A 10,659-nucleotide genomic window follows, 5' to 3' on the forward strand; every position below is an offset into this window, starting at 1 on the left:
ACTCATAAAGTCTGGATCGAAAATTTTTGAGACTTCGAGGGTCGATTAATTTCGATCCGAAAAATTCCTAATATTTTTGAAAAATAAATAAAAAATTCCAAAAAAATAGAAAAAATTAGAAAAATTCAAGAAAATCACAAAAAATGGGAAATGGCCACGTTCAACTGGCCCGACCCCAATTTTGTGATTTTCGGGTCCCGAACTCCCAAAAATGACCATTCTACCCTTATGGGCCTTCCGCCCCAAATTTTCACCAAATCACCCCGACACCCAAGTTTGATTTTTTGTGTGGGCCGATAGGGCCATTTTAGACATATTAAACCTTGATTGATTTGATTTGATTGATTGCGATTATATTGATTGCGCATTTAATTTTCTTGATCGTGATTGTTAGGAATAGTAAAATCCCATCCGCATGAAAATTTAGAATTGTTAGGACCTACCTCACCCGATATCGCATCCGCATGAATTCTTAGGTTAGAAAAACACTCGACATCGGTAACCGAAAGTGCGTCAATTTGAAATTTGGCGTAACCAAGTCCCCAAACCCAAAAATCTCTGGTTTTCGCGGAACCGAATGGTTTCTCCCGACCACTCGGTAAAGTTTTCCGATCGTACCTTCCAATAAATCGATCGGTGGCGACTCCAAATTGCATGTACACCTCGCACATGCCACCCGACCACACAAGGTCAATTTCGATATTTTATAAATTCTACCCGACATCGCGATTCGAGTAATGGGTCTAGGGAGAGATCCGCGATCCCATACATGAAAAATTTAAAGAAGGGGATCAGCTCGTTAACCCTGCTCGCCCCGCCGGGATATCTTTTTTTTTTTCGAACGAACCAACGGAGGAGGGTCGCGACAAACCTCAACTCCCTTTATTTCGTCTTTGGAAGCAATTTGTCTATTGGATAGTGGTTGTCAAGGATATTTGGCCATGGTAGTTAATAATATTTATTGAGGAACCAAGGTTGGAGGACATCACAGTAGCATGTGAGTTCCCCGATGTTTTTTCCGCAAGAACTACCAGGGTTGCCACCAGAGAGGGAGATAGAGTTTGTGATTGGGTTAGTCCTTGGGATAGAGTTGATTTCCAAAACACCGTATCGGATGGCGTTGTCAAAACTTAAGGAGTTGAAGGTACAACTGCAAGAGTTGCTCGATAAGGGATTCATTCGCCCTAGTGTGTCTCCATGGGGAGCGCCGATGTTGTTTGTAAGGAAGAAGGATAGATTGTTGCGACTATGCATTAATTATCGGCAACTTAATCAAGTGACGGTTAAGAATCAATACCCATTGCCAAGGATTGATGATTTTTTTGACCAAGCGCAAGAAGCTTTGATATTTTTCAAAATCGATCTGCAGACGGGATATCATCAATTGAGGATTAAGAAGGAAGATATACCAAAGATGGCATTTAGGAGGCGCTATGGCAACTACGAGTTCACCGTAATGCTGTTTGGTATAACAAGTGCCCTTGCTACTTTATGGATTTGATGAACAGGGCGTTCAATGAGTATTTAGATCGGTTCGTCATTGTGTTCATAGATGATATCTTGGTATACTTGAGGAGTTTTGAGGATCATGAACATCCGAGGATGATATTGCGAACCCTTAGGGAGCATAAATTATAGGGAAAATTTCAAAAAAAGGCTCGAAGTGGTCTCGTTTTCTCAAATAAGGGCCTAGAGTGAACATCGTTTCAAATAAGGGCCTGAAGTGCTCAAATCGTTTCAAATAAGGGCCTAGTTGAAGGACATTTTTGTCTTTTAATCTTTTGGCCTTTTCTTTTCCATTTTTATTTTTTTCTCCTCCCCTCCCCTCCTGTTCATCATCTCCTCCAGCACGTCTTATTCAACGGGTCCTCCATCCCTCGCACGACCAGGAACTCCCGCTTATTGTGTAGCACGTGCGTGATCGCCGCCACCACGGGGTTGCTCATCAACAGCGCCCCCTCCCACCGCCACGCACCGCGTCCGCCCGTCCACCGACCACATCGCACTTGCTCCCGGGACGCTACGCTCCGCCAATGTGGCCCGGCACACTTCCCAGAGCCGAAAGTCGAACTCGTCCGTCTCTAGCGCGTCTGCGAACGAGAACAGGAGTGGTGCCGAGCTCGTCAGGCCGTAGCACGGCACCAAAACCGGCTTCGGCGTGTCCCTCAACGTCGGCTCCCTCTCCGCCCCATCGCTGAAGGACTCCCTCACGAGCCTCTCCGGTGCTGCCGTCGCCACGTCATGGAGCTGCGAAGCCCCCTGCCGGAGCCTCCGCAGGAACTCGCTTTGGCCGGAGACGAGCTGCGAGCGGTAGAACTTTCGGCCGTGGTCGGCGAGAAACTTCCACGTGTCGTCTTCCCGGAAAAGTGGGTGGCTGTGGTCCTTTGTGGAGAAGAGCATGGCAGTAAAGATGATGCCTACGCCGATGCCCGCGGCGACGTTGAAGTAATCGGGGATGCTGGCGTCCGGGTTGCCGGACTTCAACTTGATGGCATGCTCCGGATAGCCGAGGGCTTTGCCAAGGAGGATGCCCTACAGGCCGCCGCAATCGACCTAACCCTCTCTCTCTCTCTCTCTCTCTCTCTCTCTCTCTCTCTTTTCCCCGTTGCGTGCGTCGGTAGATGGAAGATGAAGACGACCTTGCATTCAAGTCAGAAGAGATGATGAACAGGAGGGGAGGGGAGGAGAAAAAAAGAAAAACATAAAAGAAAAGGCCAGAAGATTAAAAGACAAAAATGTCCTTCAGCTAGGCCCTTATTTGAAATGATTTGAGCACTTTAGGCCCTTATTTGAAACGATGTTCACTCTAGGCCCTTATTTGAGAAAACGAGACCACTTCGGACCCTTTTTTGAAATTTTCCCTAAATTATATGCCAAGTTCAATAAATGCGAGTTTTGGCTAACTTGTATAACTTTCCTAGGCCATGTAATTTCTAGTGAAGGGATTTTTGTGGATCCAGCCAAGATTGAAGTGGTCATGGATTGGCCGAGGCTAGCGATAGCAACATAAGTTCGAAGTTTCTTAGGATTGGCGGGCTATTGCAAACATTTCGTGGAAAGGTTCTTCGCCATAGCCATGCCTTTGACGCGATTGCTGAAGAAGGATGAGAAGTTTGAGTGGATTGATAAGTGCGAGCGTAGTTTCAAGAGCTTAAACACAAGCTAACCGTGGCTCATGTTTTGACAATATCGTATGGTCTTAGAGGTCATGGGATTTATAGTGATGCATCATTTAAAGGATTGGGCTATGTCTTAATGCAACGTGGAAGAGTGGTTGCATATGCGTCTCGTCGGTTAAGGCCTCACGAGTTGAACTATCCGATGCATGATCCGGAGTTAGCAACAATCGTTTTCGCTCTTAAAATTTGAGGGCACTATCTGGTAGGAGAAAGGTTTCAAGTGTACACCGACCATCAAAGCCTTAAGTATCTGTTCTCTCGTAAAGAGTTGAACATGAGGCAACGTCGTTGGATGGAGCTTCTTAAGAATTATGACTGTGAGATTCTGTACCATCCGAGTAAGGCTAACAAGGTCGCAGATGCGCTAAGTCGGAAGTCGGTGATTGCCCGGATGATGGTCCGAGAATGATTTCTTCTAGAGGAAGTGTGAGATTTGGAGTTTAAGTTGCAAGTAAGCCATTTGTCACATCTCATGGCTACGTTGAGGATTGAGTCGGAAGTGTAGGCAAAGGTTAAGGCTTTACAATTGACGGATCCCGCAATTCAAAAGATTATTCAAGAGGGCTTAGCCAAAAGGAAAGCCGACTTCCAAGTAGTCGAGGATGGAATACTAAGGTTTTGAGGACATTTGTGCGTGCCTACCGATGAAGGTCTTAAGGAGGAAATCTTGTCGAAAGTACATTGTAGCAACTATAATATTCATCCAAGCAGCATGAAGATATACTAGAACTTGAGGCAGTACTACGGGTGGAATAGCATGGAGTCGGACATAGCCAAGCACGTAGCAAAGTGCTTGACTTGCCAACAAGTGAAAGTGCAGCATTGTAAGCCTGGTAGACTGCCGCATCCGCTTGAAATCTCAAAGTAGAAGTGAGAGTACATCACAATGAACTTTGTGATGGGTTTGCCGAGGAGTTAGAGAGGTAATAATTTGATCCGAGTTGTAGTTGATAGATTGATGAAGTTTACACATTTCATCGCTATACGGAAGGACTATGCTTTGGATAGGTATATAGAGTTGTATGTGTGACACATATTACGTCTTCATGGAGTGCTAGTGACGATCACTTCGGATCGTGATCCCAAGTTTACTGCCATGTTTTGGAAAATTTTGTAGGCTGCGTTGGGAATGAAGCTGCGGTTTAGTATAGCCTATCATCCGCAGACAAATGGCCGGTTTGAAAGGACGATTCAAACGCTCGAGGATATGCTTCGAGCTTGTGTTTTGGATTTCAAGGGAAGTTGGGATGAACAACTTCATTTAGTTGAGTTTGCTTACAACAACAATTATCAGCAGAGTATTAAGATCGCACCTTTTAAAGCGTTGTTTGGTAGGGTTTGCGGGACTCCAATATGTTGGAACGACGTTGGTGAAAGAAGGATCACCGGTTTTGAGTTGGTGCAACAATCGTTGGATGCTGTCATGGTCATTAGAGAAAGACTTAAGACAATCCAGAGCCGCCGGAAAAGTTATGTCGACAAGTGGCGTAGGCCATTAGAGTTTCAAGTGCATGATCATGTTTTTCTGAAGGTGTCACCTAATCGAGGGACATCTCATTTTAGCAAGAAAGGAAAGCTGAGTCTGAGGTTTGTTGGACTGTTTGAGTTTTAAAACGAATCGGGAATTTGGCTTATCATCTTGCATTACCGTCGAGACTTGCTCAAGTGCATGAGGTTTTCCATTTATCGATGTTGAGAAAGTATGAGCCTGACCTAACTCATGTATTGAATTTTGAAAAGATTGAAGTGGATGACCGAGTATCGAACGTGGAACGTCCAATGAAGATTATGGATAGAAAAGAGCAAGTGCTTCGAAATAAGACAAATCCCTTGGTAAAAGTGATTTGGAAACACCATGAAATAGAGGGAGCGACGTGGGAAAGTGAAGAAATTATGAAGCATCAATACCCTTTTCTGTTTGAGGAGTAGTAGTGGTGTAATTTCGAGGAAGAAATTCCCTTAAGGAGGAGGGAGTTGTGACGTCTCGAAATTTCGACGTTTAGAAGATAAATGGATTCGATAGATTTTAATCACGAATTCCAGTTTGGTAAATAATATTGGATTTTTGAGGATTAAGGGATAATAATTGGACGTTAATTTATTCGTAAAAAATGGATATTGGATTATCCCGAGACGTCGGTCGAAAAAAAATCAAGCTCAAGTAGTTGAATCGTCAAGTCATAGTACCGAGACCCTTCGCGCCCGAACCTACCCCCGACCGAACCCTAGTTGTAAAATTACCAATATATCCTCAATTTTTTGTGCTAAATAACTAATCTGCCCTTACTTATCAAATTACCAAAATACCCCTACATATTATACATAAAAGACAAAAATATTAATGGTGATTTAGCTCGTGGACCCCACCCCATTAATGGCCCATCATCTCACATCATCACTCTCTCTCTCTCTCTCTCTCTTCTCCTCTCTCTCTTCCCCTCCCCCTCACCTCTTCGCCGCCCCACTCTCTTTCCTCTGCTTCCCTTGTATGGAGCCACCACCACCCACCATCACCGTAACCTCCTCATCCCTTCATCCTCCATTGCTGCCACCCGAGCTCCCTCACCGCCGCTCCGTCGCCGCGCCTTCGTGCCTCGCCGATTGCCGCCCTTCACCCTCATGTCCCGCTCTCTAGCATAAACCGAACGCCTCACCTCACCGAGTCGCTCAACCCACCATCCAGCCGCCCTTATGGACTCGTGATCCCGCTATCATCCACTTCCCGTTGTCGTCCCGCTCCGAGCTCGAGCCACCACCCAAGAGCCCCATGACCCGTGACCTTCGACCCAAACCACCCCCTGCCGAGCCTCCTCCGCTACATCTTATGGACCCGCGACCTCCACCTGTCTTCAAGACAACCGCCACGCCTTCGCCCGCCACGAGTTGTCGTTCCCATCACCGAGCTACTACTGCCGTGACTCGAGCCGACTCGCGAACCGCCGTGCCGCACCCTCGTCAACCACCCACTACCCGAGAATCACCATGCCACCTCAAGACCCGCGAGCCTCGTCAACTAACCATGCCCGCGAGTCGCCACCGTTGTTGCGCCCAAGTTGTCGCCAACGATCGTTGTTTGTGAGTTAACCCATAATCTCCGATTAAGCCATTAATTACGTTTAGGGGATAGATTAATTTAGTTAATTATGATTGAGTTAAGTTAATTGACCGTAGTTAGGTTAATTAGTTGATCATGGTTAGGTTAGATTAACCCCGATTAAGTTAGAGTAATCATAGTTACTTTAGTTTAATCATGATTACTTTATATCAACCATGGTTAGATTAGATTAACCATAGTTACTTTAATTTAACCATAGTTACCAATCGTGATCGGAATAATCAACCGAGGTCGAGTTAGCTAATTTTTGTTGGGCTAATTAATTGAGGTGGACCTAATTAATTATAGTCGGATTAATTAATTAAGGTAGTTAATTAATTAAAGTTGGGTTAATTAATTAAGATGGACTTAATTAACTATAAGTGTGTTAATTAATTACAGCTATGCTAATTATTGTTGGGTTAATTAAATCGAGGTGGACCTAATTAATTATAGTCGGATTAATTAATTAAGGTGGTTAATTAATTAATTTCGGGTTAATTAATTAAGATGAACTTAATTAACTATAATTGTGTTAATTAATTACAATTATGCTAATTAATCTTAATCGGAATCATTAATTATTATTAATTAATTACTATTGGGTGATTGTTTGGTGATTGCTATGTGCCTTGATTGTATATATATACATGGATATGAGGATTAATCATCCATGTTGGAGTATTGTGTTTAATAGAAAAAGTATGTTCACGTGACCATGTGTGAAACTACCATTGCATTTTTAAGCATGAAAAATGGCATTGAACAAAATTTTGAGCACGACCGTGTATGCATTGGACTAAATGCTAAGATATAAATTGACTTGGTTGTCTAGCGTGTTTGTGTGGTCATATGATGGTTACCATCACCTTTGGGTACTTGGGGATAAAGCCAACACCCTTGGGTACTTGAGGACAAAGCCAACATCACTGGGTACTTGCGATCGAGCCTAGTATGTTTGTGCCAAGGGTACTTGGAACCACACAGTTTATTAGATGCCGGTTGCTGTAAGTTGCGGTCCGACTCTCCATACAAGAATGTCTGATTGTCGGTCTATGCCAACGGTACTTAGAACCACATGGCTTATCGGTCGCCGTTACCGAATGAATGGGACGAAGCCCGGTCATGCCGGAAGAGCACCAACTATTTAGTGTGCTGGGGCCAAGTGGCCATTAATAATTGGAACACGTGTGATGCATTGTGCATGAAAGTTGTGATGAGTGTTCTAGTTGCGTACCTTGATTTGTGTGTGGTTGAATGCCATGTTGAATACTGTTTAATGTGTGAACTAAGGCGAAGTTAGCTTGCATGTGGTTGATGGTTGATTGCTGATTCATGTCCGATCATGTGGTAGCTAGAGCTTTGCAAGAGTTGCACGCTATTGATCCGTTATCTTTTTGTCCTACGTGGTTAGGCTATCCTAAGCTAATCAATGCCCTGTTTAGACTTAGGTATTGACTCACGGAGATTTTATATCTCACCCATTGTTGTTAATTATTTTTAGGCCCCTAGCGATGGAGACTCGCCCGGTTAGGTTCGTGATACCACTTGACCGGTCCGTTGATATCACATACTATCCGATCCCGGGGTTGGACCGCATCCGGGAGTACCATGTGATGACTCTCTAGGTTGGGAGGGATTGGGGTACCTAGTACCTCATCGCTTCAAGGCCTAGTTTATCCGTCTCGGGGATCTTCTCTTCATGCCAATTCGCGGGTTTGACGGACCCTTGACTACAACTCCGAAGATCTAAGCCTGGTATCCCATGGACATCAACACCTCGGACGGTGAAGTGGAGGACTTGGAGCCCAACCGGGAGGATGACCCCGAGACCCCGGACCGGCTATTATCTCTGAGTGGACATGGTCGAGGAGACCTTTTTGCGGGAGCCGAGGAGGGTGACGTTGACCCCTTTTTTGGAGTTTGTGATTGTAGTGTTGACCCTACCCCGACTCGATATTTTTTTGATGGTCGTAGGAAGCAGCCCCGAGGAGTGGGCTTGTAGATGTTTTCGCTTCCTAGGGTTAACAAATATATATAATAAAAATGATCTTTTGCAAAGGTTGTGATTTGGTTGCCTACTATTCTATCCATGTTGTTTTATTTATTGTCCGGGGAAGTAACATGTTCCGCATGCGCTTAATCAAATAATAAAATGAATGAGTTGACGACATGCCTAGGACGTCGCCATTAATGACCCGAGGCATTTGGTAGGGTTGTTGCGTGCCCAAGAATCGGGCGTGATAATTATCCTGTAAAAAGTATAGAAAAAAATTAGTTGTGCTTTCTCTCGATAAATAGCGAATAATCATCTCATGGATAAGATTTATTATTTGTATTGAGTGAGTGATTTGCCCTTATTTGGAGTTTTTTCAATATAATGATGACATTTGACATTTTAATATAGTTCAGACACAAAATTGAAGCAATTGAAATCTTAGATTTGACATTGCAAATTGAGTGAAAGTTGAAGAACCTAGATGGACGAATTGGACATTCACGAATAACTTCGCACACTGAACAAAAGTTCGTAGATCGGTGCTTGAATGACTATTGCATGCAAATAATTACGTTGAGCTTTGTTATTTCCTAGATGAGGTAAGGAAATAAGTACACAAAATATGGAGATGTAGCCACAACTGCACATAACAGTATAGGTATCACTTAAATTTAACCACAATTAGCCAACGAGGGTTAGAGTTATTTCATATATAGCCATTATGTTTTAAGCTAAATTTAAATTTATTTTTTCTGATCATAATCTATAGACAAATGTAAATAACAATTACTTCATATTTATATTTGTAGACAAAGCAATTGGGATTCCTAAATGTGAATTACATTCTTGTTCACAGTTTATAATCTTTACAAGTCAAGCTAAATAGCACGATGACAATTGTAGAAGAAATTTGAATCAAATATGACGTGAGGGCTCTGATGTCGTTCCCGCTGTCTCTCCCTGTGAAACTTTAGGGAGCCAAACAAACTTATTCATTTGATATCTCAATTTTGCAAACCCAATGTATCGCCAGCGGCTAGTGACTCCCGCATAGTTCAACCTGCTACCGTACGACTAATCAAATTCGCACCGTTATAGACTTGGAGAGATGGGAGGCCAATGCTTGAGAGACGAACTCCCAATCTATGTTATGAAGCTAGCTTTTAGAGGCAGGCTAAATAATTTGGCAACCATTTTAAGAAATTGCTGAAGGAAAGCCTTCGTCGGACAAGAATGTCGACTACACAAACCAGAAAAATAATAATAATAATAATGTTGTTAGTGTCGGAGCTAGAGGTGGCCGGTTCGACCGAACCGCCGGTTCTAGTTCCACGAAAAGGTGGAACCGGCGGTTCCGGGTCGGTTCGGGTTCGGAACCGCCGGTTCCCGAGCCCAACGGCTCTTTCCCCTATGCCTCCCCTTTTTTTTTTTTTTTAAACGGGGTTGGAACTGGCGGTTCCGGGCCCCCGGGCCCATTTGGCCATGTCTAGTCTGAGCAAGCAATGAGCATGTATGACTAACTTCCCTCCAAACAGGTAAACACCCACAAGCAACTCCTGCTTTTTCCTTTTTTCGGTTGCCCCCCATTTGCATTTTTCTTGTCCTAGCCTTCGCTTCAAGCAGCAACGAAGTATAAATGAAAGTGAGATCACCACTCTTGCAATACCCACAGCACCAGGAAAAGAAATAGAAAAGGCTATACATCTTATTGATCCATGAGGGCATATGGTCTGTCGTCTCAATTAGAAAAATCAACAACAAATGGAGAACAGGTCTTAAGCCCCACAGGAAAAGAACCTATGAGAGATTAATTCATCACCGGACGAATCTAACGAGAAAGAATAATTCCCAGAATTTCACCCATCATTTCATTTCCCCCCAAAAATAACAGCAATAAATTTTCTTAGAAAGGCTATAAGAAGTGTCCTGCAGAGGTGCAATATCACGCGATAGTGTAAGAGATTCCGATAACTTCAAAGCGAATGCCTCTGATTTAGTGTGCGTCACATTTATTTCCCTCCAGTCACAGTTTCTGCATCTGATCTGCTTAGGTCAAAAGAAACTACATAGAACAGTGAGAAGTTAATTTATTCAATTCCAGAATTATATGGACATTGTGTTTCATTTAACGTATGTGTTGACAGGTCTGTCACACTGTTCTTTTCCACTCCAGGTCAGCCATCCAAAAGCCCTGGCGTTTTCCCCCGTCACTTGCTTCCTCATGAGACATTCTCTTCAGGTTAACAGAACAGTAGTTCTCAGGAACGTCAAACACAAGGGACCTGATAATCATCCATGCTTTTCGCAGTCTTTGGTCAAGGTTTTAGGCGTACAATCATCCGAAGCCATAACCATGGCTTTTAAGCTCGAGATATGTAATATTGATT

At 43.6% G+C, this 10,659-nt stretch overlaps 1 pseudogene; it reads right to left on the bottom strand.

Annotated features, from left to right (window-relative positions):
- Positions 1–1,835: 1,835 nt before the first annotated feature.
- LOC115731494 lies at positions 1,836–2,547 on the bottom strand (annotated as a pseudogene).
- Positions 2,548–10,659: the final 8,112 nt, after the last annotated feature.

This window comes from Rhodamnia argentea, chromosome 9 (assembly GCF_020921035.1).
Source record: "Rhodamnia argentea isolate NSW1041297 chromosome 9, ASM2092103v1, whole genome shotgun sequence".
NCBI classification, from domain to species: Eukaryota; Viridiplantae; Streptophyta; class Magnoliopsida; order Myrtales; family Myrtaceae; genus Rhodamnia; species Rhodamnia argentea.